The 20,158-nt window shown below is 41.8% G+C and overlaps 1 protein-coding gene across 1 annotated transcript in view; it reads right to left on the reverse strand.

Moving 5' to 3' along the window:
- itgb3b (integrin beta 3b) overlaps positions 1-19,365 on the reverse strand; it is a 285,998-nt gene extending 266,633 nt beyond the window's left edge. The window contains exon 1 of the mRNA XM_083556490.1: positions 19,355-19,365. The gene's annotated coding sequence lies outside the window, so the exon portion shown is untranslated. The remainder of the gene's footprint in view (positions 1-19,354) is intronic.
- Positions 19,366-20,158: the final 793 nt, after the last annotated feature.

Consider the following 20,158-nt stretch of genomic DNA (forward strand, 5'->3'; position numbering starts at 1 on the left):
TTCGGTACTGTATTTCCAGATATTAACATAACAACAAGAGGAAGCATTTATAATTAAAAGTATTAATCAGAGATGAAAAACGAGGGGAATAATAAAGTGCAAAAAAAATTATAGACACAGCTGTGAGCATCAGAAGGAACTTGCAACAAGAGTTACCACTCTTTAAAGATGCACTGAACAATTAGCCATAAACGGTGTATAAAGCTTCTACTGGAAGGTTTGGTGCCCTACAGTATGTTTTGGCAACAATGAGGTTTGAATGATGGTTAATTTATTGACCTAAAGTTACCTCTAAGACTCTTTATGGCATGAAATATTTTTATAGAGACATGAATTTAATACCAAGATTCCTTAAGGTTTAAACAAATTCTAGATCACTGAATTTTGAAAAAGTTAAATATATAAGATATAAATCACTCCTGTACCCTTGACATTCTCTGCGGTTTTCCATGTAGTCAATTTTCATGAAACAAATAATTTGTGGTCATTTTTGTAAAACCTTACTAAAAATCTATTTTGATTTAAATACGTTTTCCCCTTTAAAAAAACGCAAATTCAATTGTTTTCTCAATAAAATTAGGTACATTTTAAAATTTAAATATTAATATTCATCCTTTTTTTCATTCATTTTCTCCCGCTTATCCGTAATTCGGGTCGCGGGGGCAGCAGTCTAAGCAGGTCCCCGCCTTCGACTGCTGCCCAATCCTCACAGCACCGTCCCTTACGGTCCCTCCTGCAGGTGGTGAGCCCACGGGAAGGCGGCCCCACGTCACTCCGACGTCACGGACCTTGATATTTCCCTCGTAAGGGACCCCCCGGAGCATAGAGGGTTAAGGGCCTTGCTCAAGGGCCCAAGAGTGGCAGCCTGGCGATACCGGGGCTTGAACCCCAGACCTTCCGATCGGCAACCCAGCGCCTCAACCGCTGGAGCCACCACTCCCCCCAATATAATATATAATATAAATATAATATTTAAAATACTGAAAAAATGTGTTGTGAAGCCTAATAGGCATTCTAACCTTTTGACGCATAAGTAATTAAAAAAATACAACTTTCTATCCAGGAACAAAGATCATGTTACATACATTAGTGTAAAAGGGTTTTGTGATTGTGATCTTCTGGCCATAAGTAAAAAAAAATCTCGATCTGTAATGCTTGTCCTCCTAAATTTTTGTAAAGTTTTATTATTTTTATTAATTTCCTACTTTAAAAGACATTGCCAAACAATTGTCTAATGTGTCATATTAATCCTACCCAGGATTTAGTGATCTTTCCTGTAGCACAGGATGCCGAAGATCAAACCAGTGTCCCTTTTTAACTCTGGAAGATCATCTGTTGGAAACAATTAAAAAAGAAAAGTTATGTGGCTTGAGAATTATGTCATAAAAGGTCTCAATCTTTTATACCAGAGTTCTGGCAACAAGACCATAAAAAAATCCTGATAAGAAGGTGAATCATGACTGTAACCTTTTTAGATGACCTGGCATGCAAGGTCACTGAAATGATATACCTTTTTGTAATCTCAGTTTGATCAAAATACCCTACAATTCAGTATGTCTGCCTAAATTATTCTTTTCACACTGGCACTGCATGTATATGTTTTTATTTCATTTCAAATTTCCCTCCTCTGCACATGTCCAAACCATCTCAATCTCACCTCCCTCACCTTGTCACCAAAACGTCCTACATGCACTGCCCCTCTAATAAACTCATTTCGAATCCTGTCCATCCTCGTCACTCCCAACAAAAACCTCAACATCTTCAGTTCTGCTACCCCCAGCTCCACCTCCTGTCTTGTAGTTGTAGTTAGTTTAGACCTTTATTTATCCCCTTGGGGCAAAAAAAATGTATTTTACTCAATGCCACTGTCTCTAATCCATACAACATCTCAGGTCTCACCACAGTCCTATAAACCTTCCCTTTCACTCTCACAGATACTCTTCTATCACAAATCATTCCTGCTATCACTCTTCTCCACCCACTCCACCCTGCCTGCACTCTTTTCTTCACTTCTCTAACAAGCTGAGTGGAACATAACTTTAGAAAATTAAATGTTAAACACACACACATATATACACATCTGTATTACCCAAATAGTGTCTAACAAATGTAAAATATTTAAATAAGTTTTTCTATTTATTGAATTTTATTCAATCAATTGCATTTGTGACAATTTAATCAATTGCATAATTTAATCAATGTAATAAAAAAGTGTATTGCATTAATTTGATTTATTCTATTATATTTGTATATCTTTTATTTTACCAAGCAAGCATTTAATTCAAAATAGTTTTAAAAATGTTAATGTTTACAAATGTTACTTATAATAAAAAACTATTTTTTGTAATTTAATGTTTTGCATTTGCCCCCCAACCGTACCAAAATTGAACCGAACTGTGACCCGTTTTCCCCCTAGTTTTTATATTACAATAGACATTTATATAGCTATAACATATCTAAAAAAAACTGATATTAAAGGTTTTATTGGATCCAGAAGGACTTTAGAACAAGCATTAATCAAGCAATATTGCTTCTGTAACCTTTCTGATTAGCGAGTCCCACCCTCAGATTGCTGTATACAGAAAAACCTATCTTCACTAATGGAAACAATTGGTAACATTGAACCATCAGTACTCCTTTTTTCTTTCTTGCCCAGAGAGTAATTTATTTTAAACTCCTAGTTGTCCTTTAAACCCTGGACCATGTCTGGCAAGTTGTTACTGGTGTTAGCAAATGAAATAGATTAGCTCTAAATATATTTTTTCAATTATTACCATGGTTATATCTTTTGTTATTTCACAACAAAATCAATTTATGAAGTATCTGAGAATGTAAAGCTATTTTTCCCCCTTCTAAACCAGAGATCTTCCATGATCTCATTCAGTGTGAGATGCACAAGATAGAGGAACAGGAAATAATGTCACTGTCAGAGATTTGGGCTCTAATACCAACACGATTAAAACGCAAATATTTCATGCTGCAATTGACCTACTGCTTTTTGGGGATTTAACAAAATAAGTAACCCTACTTAGCTGTTCGATTTCAAATGGATAAATCCTGAAAGGGGTTTTTCTGCATAGAAAACACACTTAATTTTATATTGTAGCAAAAGTTTGGAGTGGGCAAATTTTTTTATTTTTTTATTGCCTGCAGAAGGTTATGTAAAAGTAGCACTAGACTGCATGGCCATCTATACCAAAAACAATGTGTGTAGTGTTAATACAATGCAAGATAGGAGTATGTATTTGCATCATAATGCTATGGAATTATTTTTCCTTTTTTTAATGATTTACCATGGCAAAACTGCTAAAGGTCCACGACAGCTATAAAATAATTTCATTATTTGTAAAATGAATTACATTGGATTTAATAGTAAAAAGCAAACTAATTGAATTAAAGGATAGATATTTTAATACATTCTGTAATTGAGTAATTATTGATGGAGTGGTGTGATGTTGCCTGCAAAACTGAGTTACTGTGACCAACTAGAAGTTTATATTTTACTATTTAATTGAATTTAAATAGTAATTTTAAGAATGGGCTTTGTCTAAGAACAGCTTTACACAGATAAAGTGGGGGAGGGAAAAGTGGCTACTTGGTGGTTAAGGCGCCGGGTTACTGATCGGAAGGTCGGTATCAAGCCCCGGTATCGCCAAGCTGCCACTCTTGGGCCCTTGAGCAAGGCCCTTAACCCTCTGTGCTCCAGAGGCGCTGTATCATGGCCGACTCTGCGCTCTGACCCCAGCTTTTGAGCAAGCTGGGAAATGCGAAGAACGAATTTCACTGTGCTGTAATGTATATGTGACAAATAAAGTCTATTCTATTCTATTCTATTCTATTCTATTCTATTCTATTCTATTAAATGGTAATAAAAAAACTTATAGGTTTGTTCCTTATAATTGTAAGTTGGTCCTTAATAAGAGAACTAGTGGCAACTGTGACAAGGAAAAACTCCCTGAGATGGCATGAGGAAGAATCTTTTGAGAGGAATCGGACTCAAGAGAAACCTCGTCCTCATCTGGGTGGCACCGAATGTCCAGTTGTGTGTACAGTTCATCGTTGTTGATGTGTGATAGGTGATTAAGTGCAACTGGTGGTCCTGAGCCATTGAATCAGACTGTTGACATTAAGTAAAGTCCAAATCCATCCTTAAAGCTCCTGTGTACCTCAGAACATGTTTAACTTGAACCAGAGAAAGAGAGAGAAGCATCCCAGTTCTCCAAAACACACTATATCCATGATCCCTATTTATCTGTTTATAGTTAACCTTTTAATTCCTTTTTTCACTTCATTTATATTAACAGTTTTCTCCCCAGCTTGTATCTCTCTCTTGAAGATTTTCCCAAGTTGGCCAACATAAAGTAAGAGTGTTACCTTTGACTAACTACAGTGTGTCCTCACAGAAAACTCTATAAGTCCCTGTTTATGTTGATTGCTATTGTGATAAAGAGTACATTAATAAGTACCTGTAATTTGCATTGTGGTCATTGCATTGTGGTCATTAACCCAGCCATTAGGGGGGCACAAGCCAGTGTACTCTTAGTGCCGGTCCCAAGCCCGGGTAAATGGGGAGGGTTGCGTTAGGAAGGGCATCCAGCATAAAACATGTGCCAAATCAAATATGCGGATCACAAATGAGAATTTCATACCGGATCGGTCGAGGCCCGGGTTAACAACAACCGCCACAGGTATCGTTAGCCGACAGGGTACCGGTGGAAATTGGGCTACTGTTGGATAAAGAAGGAGAAGGAGAGGAGGAAGGCGTCTACAGAGACGGCAGGAAAAGGAGCAGTGTAGGAGAGTAGAGGTTCGGGTTGGTACTTTAAATGTTGGTACTATGACGGGTAAAGGGAGAGAGATAGCTGATATGATGGAGAGGAGAAAGGTAGATGTGTTGTGTGTTCAGGAGACCAAGTGGAAAGGGAGTAAGGCCAGGAACATTGGAGGTGGGTTTAAACTGTTTTATCATGGTGTGGATAGGAAGAGAAATGGTGTAGGGGTGATTCTAAAGGAAGAGTACAGTAAGAGTGTAGTGGAGGTAATGAGAGTTTCTGATAGGGTGATGATCGTGAAGGTGGAAGTTGAAGGGATGATGATAAATGTCATCAGTGCCTATGCTCCACAAGTTGGCTGTGAGATGGAGAAGAAGGAAAGATTCTGGAGTGAATTAGATGAAGTGGTAGATGGTGTACCTAGGAAAGAACGATTGGTGATTGGGGCAGACTTTAATGGGCATGTAGGTGAAGGGAACAGAGGTGATGAGGAGGTGATGGGTAGGTATGGTTTTAAGGAGAGGAATGTGGAAGGGCAGATGGTGGTAGATTTTGCTAAAAGGATGGAAATGGCAATGGTGAACACGTATTTTAGGAAGAAGAAGGATCATAGGGTGACGTATAAGAGTGGAGGAAGGTGCACACAGGTGGATTATCTTCTGTGTAGGAGATGCAACCTGAAGGAGATTGGAGACTGTAAGGTGTTGGCGGGGGTCAGTGTAGCTAGACAGCATCGGATGGTGGTCTGTAGGATGGTTTTGGAGGCGAAGAAGAAGAGGAGGAAAGTAAGGTTTGAAAGAAGAATAAGATGGTGGAAACTGAAAGAGGAAGAGTGTAGTGTGAGGTTCAGGCAAGAGGTCAGACAGGGGCTTGGTGGTGGTGAAGAGGTGCCGGATGATTGGGCAACTACTGCAGGAGTGATGAGGGAGGCAGCTAGAAAAGTACTTGGTGTGACATCTGGAAATAGAAAGCAAGACAAGGAGACATGGTGGTGGAATGAGGAAGTGCAGGAGAGCATTAGGGGAAAGAGGTTGGCAAAACAGAAGTGGGATCGACAGAGTGATGAGAAAAGTAGGCAGGAGTACAAGGAGATGCGGCAGCAGGTTAAAAGGGATGTGGCGAAAGCCAAGGAAAAGGCATATGAGGAACTGTATAAGAGGTTGGACACTAAGGAAGGAGAAAAGGATTTATACGGATTGGCCAAGCAGAGGGACCGAGCTGGGAAGGATGTACTGCAAGTTAGAGCAATAAAGGATGGAGAGGGAAATGTGTTGACTAGTGAGGAGAGTGTGTTGAGAAGATGGAGGGAGTATTTTGAGCAGCTGATGAATGAGGAAAATCAGAGAGAGAGAAGGTTGGAGGATGTGGAGTTGGTGAAGCAGGATGTAGATAGGATTAGTAAGGAGGAAGTGAGAGCAGCGATTAAGAGGATGAAGAATGGAAAGTCGGTTGGACCAGATGACATACCGGTAGAAGCGTGGAGATGTTTAGGAGAGATGGCAGTGGAGTTTTTAACCAGATTGTTTAACAGGATTCTGGAAGGGGAGAGGATGCCTGAGGAATGGAGAAGGAGTGTGATGGTACCGATCTTTAAGCATAGGGGAGATGTGCAGACCTGCAGTAACTACAGGGGAATTAAGTTGATCAGTCACACCATGAAGTTATGGGAAAGAGTAGTGGAAGCCAGGCTGAGAGAAGAGGTGACCATCTGTGAGCAACAGTATGGTTTCATGCCGAGGAAGAGCACCACAGATGCCTTATTTGCTTTGAGGATGTTGATGGAGAAGTATAGAGAAGGACAGAAGGAGCTGCATTGTGTATTTGTGGATTTAGAGAAAGCGTACAACAGGGTGCCGAGAGAGGAGTTGTGGTATTGTATGAGGAAGTCAGGTGTGTCAGAGAAGTATGTGAGGGTGGTGCAGGACATGTATGAGGACAGTGTGACGGCAGTAAAGTGTGCAGTAGGTACGACAGACTGGTTCAGGGTAAAGGTTGGACTGCATCAAGGATCGGCCCTGAGCCCTTTCCTGTTTGCAGTGGTGATGGACAGGTTGACGGACGAGGTCAGACAGGAGTCTCCCTGGACTATGATGTTTGCAGATGATATTGTGATTTGTGGTGAGAGTAGAGAGCAGGTTGAGAAGAGCCTGGAGAGGTGGAGATATGCGCTGGAGAGAAGGGGAATGAAAGTCAGTATGAGTAAGCCAGAGTACATGTGTGTGAATGAGAGGGAGGGCAGTGGAGTGATGCGGTTGCAGGGAGAAGAGGTGGAGAAGGTGGAGGAGTTCGGGTACCTGGGGTCAACAGTGCAAAGTAATGGAGAGTGTGTTAGGGAAGTAAAGAAAAGAGTGCAGGCAGGGTGGAGTGGGTGGAGAAGAGTGACAGGAGTGATTTGTGATAGAAGAGTATCTGCAAGAATGAAAGGGAAAGTTTATAGGACTGTGGTGAGACCTGCGATGTTGTATGGATTAGAGACAGTGGCATTGAGTAAAAGACAGGAGGTGGAGCTGGAGGTAGCAGAGCTGAAGATGTTGAGGTTTTCGTTGGGAGTGACGAGGATGGACAAGATTAGAAATGAGTTTATTAGAGGGACAGCACATGTAGGATGTTTTGGTGACAAGGTGAGGGAGGCGAGATTGAGATGGTTTGGACATGTGCAGAGAAGGGACATGAATTATATTGGTAGAAAAATGCTGAAGATGGAGCCACCCGGTAGGAGGAAAAGAGGAAGGCCAAGGAGGAGGTTTATGGATGTGGTGAGGGAAGACATGCAGGTAGTTGGTGTGAAAGAGGCAGATATAGAGGACAGGGTGGTATGGAGACGGATGATCCACTGTGGCGACCCCTAATGGGAGCAGCCGAAAGAAGAAGAAGAAGAAGAATTTGCATTGTGGTCATATCTGCTTTTACAACACTTTGTGTTTGGCATTCAGCAGCAGCAGCTATAAATTACATTTATTTGTGATCACACTTCAGCCCAGGAAAATGATTAGTCAAGCCACCCTGTGATGTGTTCCAGAAGCAGGGCGTGTGTTTGGTTCATTTGTAGTGTTTCGAATAGTGTGAGTCAGTTTGGTTATGAATGGGCCATGGTATGCATCTATTGTCTTTATCAATGATTGGGTTCCTGGGCAGCATGAGCTCATTACAAGGGAACTTTTTCAATGGGAGGGTTGTGTTGGCCTGCCAGAGGCTGACAATATACTGCCAGACAGTCAGCTGCCCTCTACTCTGGGCTGTTTTTAGACAGAGATCAGCCACTCTGATTTGCTTGCTGCCTGAATCTGTAGCCAGGTTTAAACATAGAGTTTTAATGAGTGATACATGCTATATTTTATTGTCATTCCATTTACCAATGACTATAATAGAAAAGTATTTTGACAAATAAAATCACTAAAATCTCAGAGGTTTTCACTTAATACATGCATATATCTTACTTTAAAAATGATGTAATAGTGTATAAGGAAAACAGTATAACAAGCCATTTGCATTACAGTACATTTACATGTTTGGCATTTAGCAGATGTCCTTATTCAAGCAATTTATGAGGTGGTATAAATTCTTTTCGAGACTAGCACTGTTTACAAGAAAGTACTTTATTTATCTAAGTTTACACACGATCACCATCAAAATAGAGCGGCGACTGTGTAATACAGCAATTCAGGAAGTCTTCCTTTCAAAGCATGTCATGCACCTTTCTGCGATTCCGTAACAGTGTCAAAACGGCAAACTTTGAGCTGGATCTTCATTTTTTAAGAAGACGGCGAAGTCCGCAAGAGTCAAATCTGGCGAGTAGTGTGGGCGTGGAAGTGAGATCACGTGGATTGTTCTCGGACGATCATCATGCACAAGTTGCCGAATGGTTCTGACATTTTTGGGGTTAAGCTCGTCGAAGGTCTTCCTGATCTCTTGCTTCCACTCTTGAAGTGCGCGTTCCACTCAAAACACCTCGAATGACTTGTTGAAGCATCACCGCATGTCAAACGTATTTCATTGTCAAACGTCTCTGTGGCTTATTTGCCCAGTTTCATGCAGAATTTCACGTTTGCGTCTCTAAATTTTTAACACAACCTCATACAATTACCTAATTTATACAACTTGAGGGTTAAGGGCCTTGCTCAAGGGCGCTGTGGCGGCGACCTGCCAGTGCTGGTATTTGAATTCACAAACCTCTGATCCAACACCCACTGAGCTACTCACTGGTGTTTCTTCTTTCTACTGCAGAAATCTTCCAAAAATTGCAGTTTTTATTTTAATAATGAATGATCTTTCCTAATCTTTAATTGATAATCGTAACATTTACTGCTAATATGCCCATAAATCCCATGTTTGTTGTTGTTTTTGTTGCTGGTATTGACTTTATTGGAACTTTATTTATGAAGTCTGTCCTTCAACACACGTTTGGTTCTCTCACTCTTGTACTGACTTGTCATGTCATGAAGAAACAGGAAAGGGCATCCCTGTGGTTCTATGCCAAAAAATGTGTTGATTGTTGACCGACAGTGTATACTCTATCCTTGAATGTTAAACACTGTGGTGGCATGGGCATAGTTTAGAAATCAGCTGTTTTGTCATCAAGGAAATGCAACAAACCAGAGAGCCTAGCTGAGCTATACTCTTAGTGTTTGTGTTCATGACTGAAAAGTGCCCCTTATCCTCCTCCTTCACACTGGGTTTAAAAATTACCAACACAATATAAACAAGTAAAGAGTTTATTAAACTATGTGGAGAATGCACTATTTATTATCCTGTAAATGGGTTGTTACTACAGAAACAGTAAAACCGCTGAACAAACGGTTTGTGTAACTGTGCACAAAATTTACGGTTCAGTACGTACCTCGGTTTTTAAGTCAGTTCAATCACAGTATGGTTAATATGGTTGATTTATTATTATTATTATTATTATTATTATTATTATTATTATTATTATTATTATACGGTTATTATTATTGTTGACATTTGTGATCATTCACATTTTAAGAGTTTTTAAATGAAATAATAAATGAATGATAAAAAAATGAATGAAATGCCTGCTTGGTTAAAGAATATATAAAATAATATTTTATAATATTTTATCAAAATAATAGATTAAATGAATGCGATAAAAAAAATTATTACATTGATTAAATTGAGTAATCAATTTAATTGGCACAAATTAAATTGATTAAATTAAATAAATGGAAAACATGTAATTAAATAGTTTTGTTAGACCCAATTTGGGAAGTGCAGGTGTGTGTGTGTGTGTGTGTGTGTGTGTGTGTGTGTGTGTGTGTGTGTGTTTATATTACATTTAATGTTCTACTTAACTGTTCTACTTATTTCAGCATACTTTAACATGTCTTCATTCCTTCCAGTCTTCATTTATTCATTTTCTTGATATGCGGAATTGACAGGATTTTCTGCTTTTAAAAGAAATTCTTGAAGCTGGACTTAAAACACTAAAGAATCCATAACATACAGTAAACGTGTACCGAAACGAAAGCTCTTTGCCAAAATATTTCGATATGAATACGTGAACCATTACACCCCCACCAAACAGCAGCAGCAAAAACTCAATGGATCTACACAAGAAACAGCTGACAACAGATGACATCTCTCATTGACCTTTCTCGCGCATGTTTCAGTGATCAATAGATAATCCCAGCTGGCCCTGCTGAATTCAAACAGTTTGCGATGCTATGTGTGTGTCTGTGAATGTTCAATTCTCCACACTTTCTATCTCACCCATGGGCACTGGGCCATCGATTGGCCCTGCTTTTATGGGAATCTGATTGAACTAGTCAGTATTTCCGTTTCCTCACACATTAAAAAGTGTGTTCTTCTGGCTGCCCCAAACATTGATCATTTCTGTCTGTGTTGAATTTGTTGAGCTTCACCAGAAACTCTGCTTTGTGCACATCACGTTTGTATTCTGTGTAAAATGCTCCTGGTCATCGATCACTCATTATGATGGAGTTATTTACAGAAATACAGCTTGCCATTTTTTTAATAGTGGAAACTCCTGCAGGCACAATATTATATAAAAAACTTTCTTTTCTGCACCTCCCGTCAGCGGATCCTCCGCACGTTTGATTTGGCACATGTTTTACGCTGGATGCCCTTCCTAACGCAACCCTCCCCAATTTATCCGGGCTTGGGACCGGCACTAAGAGTGGCTGGGGAAGGTTCCCTGACCGGGAATCGAACCCGGGTCGCAGCGGTGGGAGCGCTGCATTTTAACCACTAGACCACCAGGGGACCTAGGCACAATATTATATAATAATACCAATATTATACAATATATAAGATTATATAATACAATTTACTGTGAATACAATGTAAAATGAACAGGACCAACATACAGCAATTCAATTCAAGTCAAACTTACATTCTTCATATAACACATTCAGTATGAAAAATATACGACAAGACTCAACAAAAGAAAAACATGCCTGTGTCAGGGATTCACCCTGACGAGCGGATGTCTTTGTTTGTTGTTTTCAACGGCTTATGAGTGTTTTTGTGTTGTACGGTTGTTGAAATAAAAGGACAATGATCGGACTATATCGGCTTCCGCGTCTGCAGCCTGACAGAACGACCGACCTATCCCGAACGCGGATTCGCCATTCCGCGATTCCGACCGCAACGGATCGGCAGCTGAACCCGGCTTCGGATTTCCTCCGGAAGCTCAGTGCCGCTTCTCGCGGTTCAGATCCACAGAAGCCGGATCATGAGAGCGCGGCTGCGCCACGCCCCTCAGAGAGCGCGAGGGGATTACCGGCTCATTACTCGGGAAAAAAAGACGAATTGGGCGGATTTGAGGTGGGGATAGAGGTGGTGGATCTCCACTACAGTCCCCTTGAGGAGGAAGGTGCTCCATTCCAAGGTTCTCAAGAGCACGCGGCTCCGTGCCGGATCTCCCATGAGCCTGCAGCTCAGCCCCAATGTTTTGATGAGAGGGCTGCTTCATCTCAGGGTCTCTACCAGCGTGCTGCTGTGTTCCGGGGTTCTCGTGGACGCACCACACCATCTCCGAGCGTCGGCGAGCACACCATGCCGTCACAGAGCTTCTACAGGCGTGCCGCTCTGTTCCGAGGTTCCCGTGGGCGTGCCACGCCGCCACAGTGTTTCCAGGAGCGTGCTTTCCCGCCACAGTGTCTCCAGGAGCGTGCTTTCCCGCCACAGTGTCTCCAGGAGCGTGCTTTCCCGCCACAGAGTCTTCACGAGAACGCCGCGCCGCCACAGAGTCTTCACGAGAGCGCCGCGCCGCCACAGAGTCTTCACGAGAGCGCCGCGCCGCCACAGAGTCTTCACGAGAGCGCCGCGCCGACATCTCCGGTCACAGAAGGCGAAGTGACTCCTCCGAGTCCCTTTCCAGACGACGCCACATCCCAGAGCCCCTTCTCGCCCACGGAAAGCTCGGCTCCGCCCCAGGTCCCTCAAGAGAGCTCGGCTCCGCCCCAGGTCCCTCAAGAGAGCTCGGCTCCGCCCCAGGTCCCTCAAGAGAGCTCGGCTCCGCCCCAGGTCCCTCAAGAGAGCGCCGCCCAGCTCCAGGTCCCTCAAGAGTGCTCCGCCCAGCTCCTGGCTCCTCAAGAGGGCACGACTCCGCTCCAGGCTCCTCCCGAGAGCTCGTCTCCGCTCCAGGCTCCTCCCGAGAGCTCGTCTCCGCCTCCGAGCGACCCCACGAGCTCATCTCCGCTTCAGTGTCCCAAAGAGAGCTCCACTGATGTCGTGGACCTCCAGGCGAGCCCTTCTCCGCTCGTGGATCTCCAGGCAGGCTTCACCTCATTTCCAGGCTGCTCAGTAGGCTCCGATCTGCTCCTAAGGGTCCCAAGGAGCGCCCCTACGCCCAGGGGTTTCCCTGTGCACTCACCCCGGCTCCAGGACTGCGAAAGGGAAGTTGAACCGCTGCCCCCGGGTTCCACCGACGGCGACGGCTCACCCCACAGTCCCGCAGAAGGCGACGGCTCGTCTCCAGCGCCCGCAGAAGGCGACGGCTCGTCTCCAGCGCCCGCAGAAGGCGACGGCTCGTCTCCAGCGCCCGCAGAAGGCGACGGCTCGTCTCCAGCGCCCGCAGAAGGCGACGGCTCGCCCCCGGGCTCCACAGAAGGCGACGTCTCGCCCCCGGGCTCCACAGAAGGCGACGTCTGGCCCCCGGGCTCCACAGAAGGCGACGTCTCGCCCCCGGGTCCTCTTCAGGGCGAAGGATCGCATCCAGGCTCCACGCAGGGCGAAGGATCGCATCCAGGCTCCACGCAGGGCGAAGGATCGCATCCAAGCTCCACGCAGGGCGAAGGATCGCATCCAAGCTCCACAGAGGGCGACTGGGGGGGTACTGTCAGGGATTCACCCTGCCACGCCCCCCTCTGTAGCTGTCAGGGATTCACCCTGCCACGCCCCCGTCTGTAGCTGTCAGAGATCCACCCTGCCACGCCCCCCTCGATAGCAGTCACGCTGCTTCCCAAGATTACCGACAGCTGTGGCTCATGAAAGATCAGACTACATAAACTCACGTTCTTGAGTCACAGGCTGTCGGTCGTTATATTGTCAAGCTGGACAATCGCGTGGCTGCTCGACCGCCGGCTGTATATGCGAATTCCACTTCCGACTTGGATTACTCATTGCCGAAGGCTTTATGGATTATGCTTGGGACATTCAAACTCATAGCGGACAACGCGTATCGAGCGGATGTCTTTGTTTGTTGTTTTCAACGGCTTATGAGTGTTTTTGTGTTGTACGGTTGTTGAAATAAAAGGACAATGATCGGACTATATCGGCTTCCGCGTCTGCAGCCTGACAGCCTGTCTATAATAAACAGATTTTTTATTTTAAGGCTAACTAACAGCAGCTTAATTTAAAATCTCTCGAATGTAAACTAGTTTAATAATAGCTGAAAATACGATAAAATGTTTAGAAAAATGTTCGCAATGCAAGATCACTAGATAAGTTGTGAAACTTGCATAAAATAAATTGCTGTGGATTTTTTGACAGATCTGTTTAGATTTGGTTGAAATTTAAATCAACGTCGGCACTTACAAAATTAGTTGTGTGTGCGTAAGTTGTAATGTTTGAAAATGTAGTTAGGACAAGTATAGGTCTGTCTATGGTAATGTATTCACCAAATGGAAAAAAAATGGTTCAATTTACCGCTTTTAAGGTCCCTTTATGGAAACACTTCTAAATTGTACCCTGCAACAACTTTTACCATTTAGAGACGGTTCCAAGTAGAACCCCCAATGTGAAGTTTGGACAAAAATATTTAAAATATTAGAATGCTAATGCTAATCTGTGAAAAGCCTGACTCTGTAGCACACCATGTAGCTGCACCTTACAGCTCTAGGCTCCCTTATTCAATCATTTTCTTACTCAGTGCCTCAGATTTATTTAAAAGAATACTTAACAAGTAGAATCCTAAAACTGGATAGCTCTAAATAAATGTATACTTTACCCAAGCAGCACTCTATACTTACTGTTTTTTGATAGGGCTCAATTCTTGCTTTGAGAGCTTGATTTACCTAGGCTTCCTTTTGGCTCTCCAGTTTACCCTCTGTCCCCAAAAATTTGTAGGTGATTGATAAATTGCTGTAGGTGTGGATGCATGCATGTGTGTGCTTGGCACTCTATGATGAAATTTAATCCCATCAAGATTCATGATCAGTGTTACCAAGATACAAACTGGATTCACCATAATGCTGACCACTGCAGAAGAATGAGTAAATATCATGTGAACAGCATGTTTGTATATGGATTACTATTGCCCCATACTTCTGGCACATTTGCAATTGTGAAACCTACTCTAATTACAGCTCAGCGTGTGAAACTTCAAAAATGAAATTACAAGTGTTGTTAAATTAGTTCAAACTGACTTCAGACCTGAGTTCCAAACTTAATCCAAATACTGTATATTATGTGTAATAAAGCAGGGGTCTCCAAACTACACCTGTGGGCTGAGTAAGGCCCACCCCCACATGGGAAATGGCCCTTTGAACAGAGAAATATTTATAAAAATATGTCTCAGATATGATTATGTTTTACTCATATCATATCTGTATTTAATACTTAAGGTTGGCTTTCAAACTAAAATTTACCTTAGTTATTAATGGCGGTTAAAGCACTGACAGTTTATTGCTGGAATTCTGAAAAATCCATACCATAGTTTTTCCAGCTCCCGGTCCTCTGTCATTATGAGAGCGGCCTCTAGAGGCGAATCATTGACTCTTCATGCTGTTTGTTTTTAAACGAGACTGTACGCTGAACGGCGAGCGATATATTTATTACTTATAATTTATTACTTATATAATTATATGTATTAATGAATATATTCATATTTATTTCCGTTAGCACATTTTCATGATTTATTACTTTTTTTTATAAAGTTCAGTACTATTTTACATTGAGTTTTTATTCAGTATTAATTTAAAAAAATACTGGTTAAGTAATCGTTTTTTGCAAATACAATCCAACCTAGCTATCTGTATTGGTAAAATTGGTCGACCTCTGGTTATTAACGAAGCCTAATTATTTGTTAGATTCACCAATCAACCACATGCATTTGCATAAGTAAATGTTTTGACTTCAATAGCAATAAATATAAAAATTCACATTTATATTATGATAATAACAATGTCTAATAATCTATTTATACTTGTTTTAATCTGCTACAAATCTTGTTGAAAGTAAAAAACAGTGCATAACAAAATAAACGAATCTAGCGTTAGGAGGTATAATACTGGTAGTCATTTTCAGTTACAGACCGATCTGGCCCCCAATTGAAGAAAGGAAAAATCATGCGTCCCTCACAGAAAACATTTGGAGACACCTGTAATAAAGTCTCCTAAATTTTACATGTGCTGCATTTTATTTTTTTGTTAACTTTTTTTCTAAGTAGATATAAATATTTTTAGAAATAGTCCAAATTCTAGACAATAACTAATGAAGTGTTTTGTCTTCCTTTGTACATTAATCCAGATGACAATTGGTTCAATATACATTTTGGCAACACATAACACTGACAATGTGAGTTATTGAATTAAAAAGTTATTCATTATATTCATTTTTTTATAAGTTGCATATCTCAAAATTCTAATTAAAATGTTTTATTTGTCACATACACATACATAAAAAAGAAATAGAATATATGAATAAAAAATATAAAGTAAATAAATAAAAAATGGATTAAGTATGGAAAAATATATGTATATACATGAATTCCAGAAAGAGATGGATGAGTATGGCAGTACAAACTAAAGTAATTTAGTGTGATTGTCCTTAAAGTGTCTGAAGTGTCCATGTGCAGTATAGTGTGGTATAAAGTGACACTGTGCTGTGCTCATACTAAGGAGTTCATATTAAACAGTGTTTATGTATGGTCAGTATGGAAAACTTTTCAGTAGGGAAGTGTGTTTACCCCATTGTGGTGGGGGCTAGAGAGAGAGAGAGAGAGAGAAAGAGTGGAGACTAATGGTTGCGGTGAGGTAATATGAGGGAAAGCGGATGAGAAACTGCAGTGAATAAGCTGATATGGAAAATGTTCAAATAGCGTGACTCAAGTACTGGATTTCTGATCCACACCCATGACCACATCCATCTACCTTCACCGGAGAGACACTGATATGGATGCAAATCGCCTTTTGAGTTGAGAACACAACAGTGAAAAATAAATCAGATACAGAGGATTGGCAGTGGCTGTAGGAGCACTATTCTGTATGCTCATTCCTTTGGCTAGATTCTCCTTCTCGCATTCGTAGGTTGTGTGAGAACAGAGTATGTTCATATTTTGATAGCTGACTGTGTTTGAGAGTTGATTGTAGGTGGTCTTTGATTTGTTGGGAGGTACAATGAGATCAAATGTTTGCAAGATGTGCATAGAGGAGAGCAACCAATGCAACTGTCGAATTTAATTAAGAAAAAAAATTATCCAAACAGCTTGACACTGTTCAGGTCTGGAACTTAAACAGGACCTTTTTGCTTTGTGCTAATCTAATGTAGAAGTTAAAGAAAATTTCTGTCTGGAATTTCTTGTAATCAGTGTGTGTAAGTATGAAGACCAGCCAGTAGGGTCCGACTCTTCCTCGATGATGAGTTGTCTTCCTCATGTGTTCATTTTAAAGACTGCATTAGAGCGCTGTGTGAAACCTGGTCACCTCACTATTTAGAACTCTGACCCTGGCTCTTCAGTCATTTTTTATCCCTGTTTAATTTATTTATTTTTAACATATACACAGTCTTTCTAAAGAACACTAAAAAAATATAACATGGAATTTGGTCCAGAACAAATTTCTGTAGAATTACTTTTTTGGTAACATCAATCAAGGGTAAATAGCATGTATAACAGAAGTATAATTAAAACTGAATTAATAAACGTGAAAAAATAACCTAAAAAACATGATTTCTACTCACACTCGATGTATATCCGAAAAGTAGTAACACCAATATCATGCCATATATTTGTGCTGTCCATTTCTCAAAACTTTGCTGCCACAGTCAATCCCAAACACCAGCCAAATTTCTTGTTACATTTTCTTGGGAAACTTCTGTGTTTGTTTGTTTGTTTGTTTGTTTGTTTGTTTGTTTGTTTGTTTGTTTCATGTGGTTGTCACTATGGATGGTCAGAAATCACCTAATGTCATGCTGCTACTTTCTATCTCCTCTTTATGCCTTTATGGTAAGTTTTGTACCTGACTTTGTAAAATCAAGATGATACTATATGAAACTATCAATTTTCTGTTTTCCAGTCAGATTTTCCCGCAGAGAATTTTTTTATGTAGTATGATTAACTCCAGCATTATGATGGTCTTTATTGACTCTGACAGTTGGGTGAGGTGTTTGGCAACATGCTGTTTCAGAGTGCTGCCAACTGGCACTTGTGTACAGTGAAGACCCAAAGCTACTGTACTTTGATATTGATGCTTGTCTTAAATACATTTCTTTATAGATTGATTTTGGCCCTCTTTTTGCTTTTGGTAGGACCATCTCAAGCTACTGCAATTGGATTTGATCATTGGTCGTATTGCCAATTATCCTGATCACAAACAGTACCAACCCAGGGCCTTTGGATAACTGCAACTTTGCATAATGACCATGTTGGCATGTAAATTAAGTTACTTGCAGTGCAGGGACTAAACACTAGCAGAAGCACTGAACTACATTTACAACCTAAATTCTGATATTTGTTCCATGAAATTTTAATAATTTATTCCCAACAGCTGCACTGCTTCCAGTATGTGTCAATCTAATCTGCAAAGTCTGTTCTGTTGGGCTTTTTTTTACTATAGTCTTCTTAAGAAATATTTCTTTAACCAGTCAGATTTTATATTCGCCTCACAGAGCCAGCTAGCTAGATAATTTTTGCGTTCTCTGATTGGTTGGTCAAAGGGAACCTGTTACAGCCAAGTTCGACTGGCAAAACACATGTGTAGTGCGCTGCACACATTAATACATCTGAGTTAGACATTTTTGTGCCTACAGAGGAATAGAAATTGATTTGGTTTTGGACATATTTAAAAATCCATTTTCTAGAAAAGCTAGACATCATGAGGAGAAGTCGGCCAACCCTGAAGCTAGCTAGATTGTCTCAGCCCGGGAAAGACTTCCAGACCAGTGAATATGAGCAGAACCAGTTTTGTAAAGATCTGTGCAAGTCCTTCAGAGCGGCTGGAACCAGAGGAAGCGGATACGGGAGTGTAGCGATCTGGGTGTTTAGGTTACGATAGTCTGAACAGGGCCAGAGTCCCTCCCTTATTCTGCATTAAGAAAAAGCTGAAGGCAGCGGGTAAAGAGGATAAAGCAATGAAGCCCTGCCGGAGGGCCTGCTGAACGTAATCCTCTATAGCTGCGTGCTCCGGAACCGACAAGGGGTACACCCGTCCTGTAGGTAGTTTAGCACCTGGCACCAGGTCTATGGTGCAGTCCCAAGGGTATTGGGGGGAAAGGCAGGTCACTGCCTGCTCACTGAATACGTCCGCAAATGAACGGTACTCAGGGGGAATCTCCACCTCCATGGAGGTCGTAGGGCTCTCTACGAGTGTGACCGTTAGGGGAATCGGGTTAGGGCGTAGACAGGATAGGTGATGCACACCTGGAAGGCCAGCCCTTGCATTCCTCTCTTCCTGGCACAGCTGGAGCTAGTCTGCCCCAGCCGCGAGGCGACGCTCTCTCTGTCTCTCTTCAACAGCCGATGGGATCCGGCCTTCATGGGTTCCAGAGAGGGGGAGATGGAGGGGGGGAGCAGTGAGGTGGTGGCTCAGTGGTAGAGGCATTGGACTTTGTATCTAAAGGTCACAGGTTCAAATCACACCAACACCGAGCTGCCACTGCTGGGCCTAAACCATCTGCTGCTCAGTTGTAAGTCACTCTAGATAATGGCGTCTGCCAAATACCATAAATATCAGTAAAATATCAGCAGGTTCCGTCTCTGGAGACTGACAAACTGACCAGCCACTGGGAAATGCAGATGGACCACTGAATGAAAGCCTCCAATCCAAGTGCGTCATCATAGATGGCCATGGCCAACTTAATGTCCGTGTTTAACCCTTGGCAGTATGCCCAGAGAAGAGCGGTTTCGTTCCAACCGCTGGTGGCTGCTAGGTTGAAAAAGACTGTAATCCATCAGCTGAGAAGACCCTTGGTGCAGATTGAACAGCTGATTTGCTCCCGGAGAGTGGCAGGGAGTCCCTTGACAGGATCTAAAACGGAACCCAGACGGAGTCAGAAACCAGAGTACGAATAGGACGTGTATTAGCCTTGGGACAGGTAGTCCAGGGAAGATTGGCAGGATGAACCGTAGATCAGACGGTGAGTGAGTGCGAACGGGGGCCTTATAAAGGGAGGATGTATATTGGAGACAGGTGAAGGTAATTCGTATGACGGCGAGGCGCTGCGAATGTGCCGAGGGGGGGCATGGCTGGTGGTTCCCTGACAACACCTCATTTGGCTTTGTTTTACTAGGCCATAGGTATTAGTCTAATGGCTTTTAGGACAAATATGATTTGTGTCCTCATTTTATTTGACCTACAGCAAACTGAGATAGGCCACTGGAGCATGTTTGCTTCTAGCTAGTTGGATACAGTTTCCATCAGTACACCATCACAACAGTGCAATTATTATTATTTATATATATATATATATATTTTTTTTTTTTTTTTTTTTTTATATAGCAACCGAACACATACAGAGTCGTTGACACATGAAAAACAACAGTCAGCATTGTTGCATTTCTCTTTTAATAACTGATTACTCATAAAAATGGTTATAGTACAAATAATGTGCAGCAACAGGCTGATTATACATTGTTTTTAGAATATGCAGAATATGCAGGTTTCAGTCCATCTTAATGGACCTAGAGAAATGCAATCTCAACAGGTTAAACACTCATCACTTCTTGCTCCAATCAGCCTTCTAATTACACT

This window comes from Silurus aristotelis (genome assembly GCF_946808225.1).
Source record: "Silurus aristotelis genome assembly, chromosome: 12".
NCBI classification, from domain to species: domain Eukaryota; kingdom Metazoa; phylum Chordata; class Actinopteri; order Siluriformes; family Siluridae; genus Silurus; species Silurus aristotelis.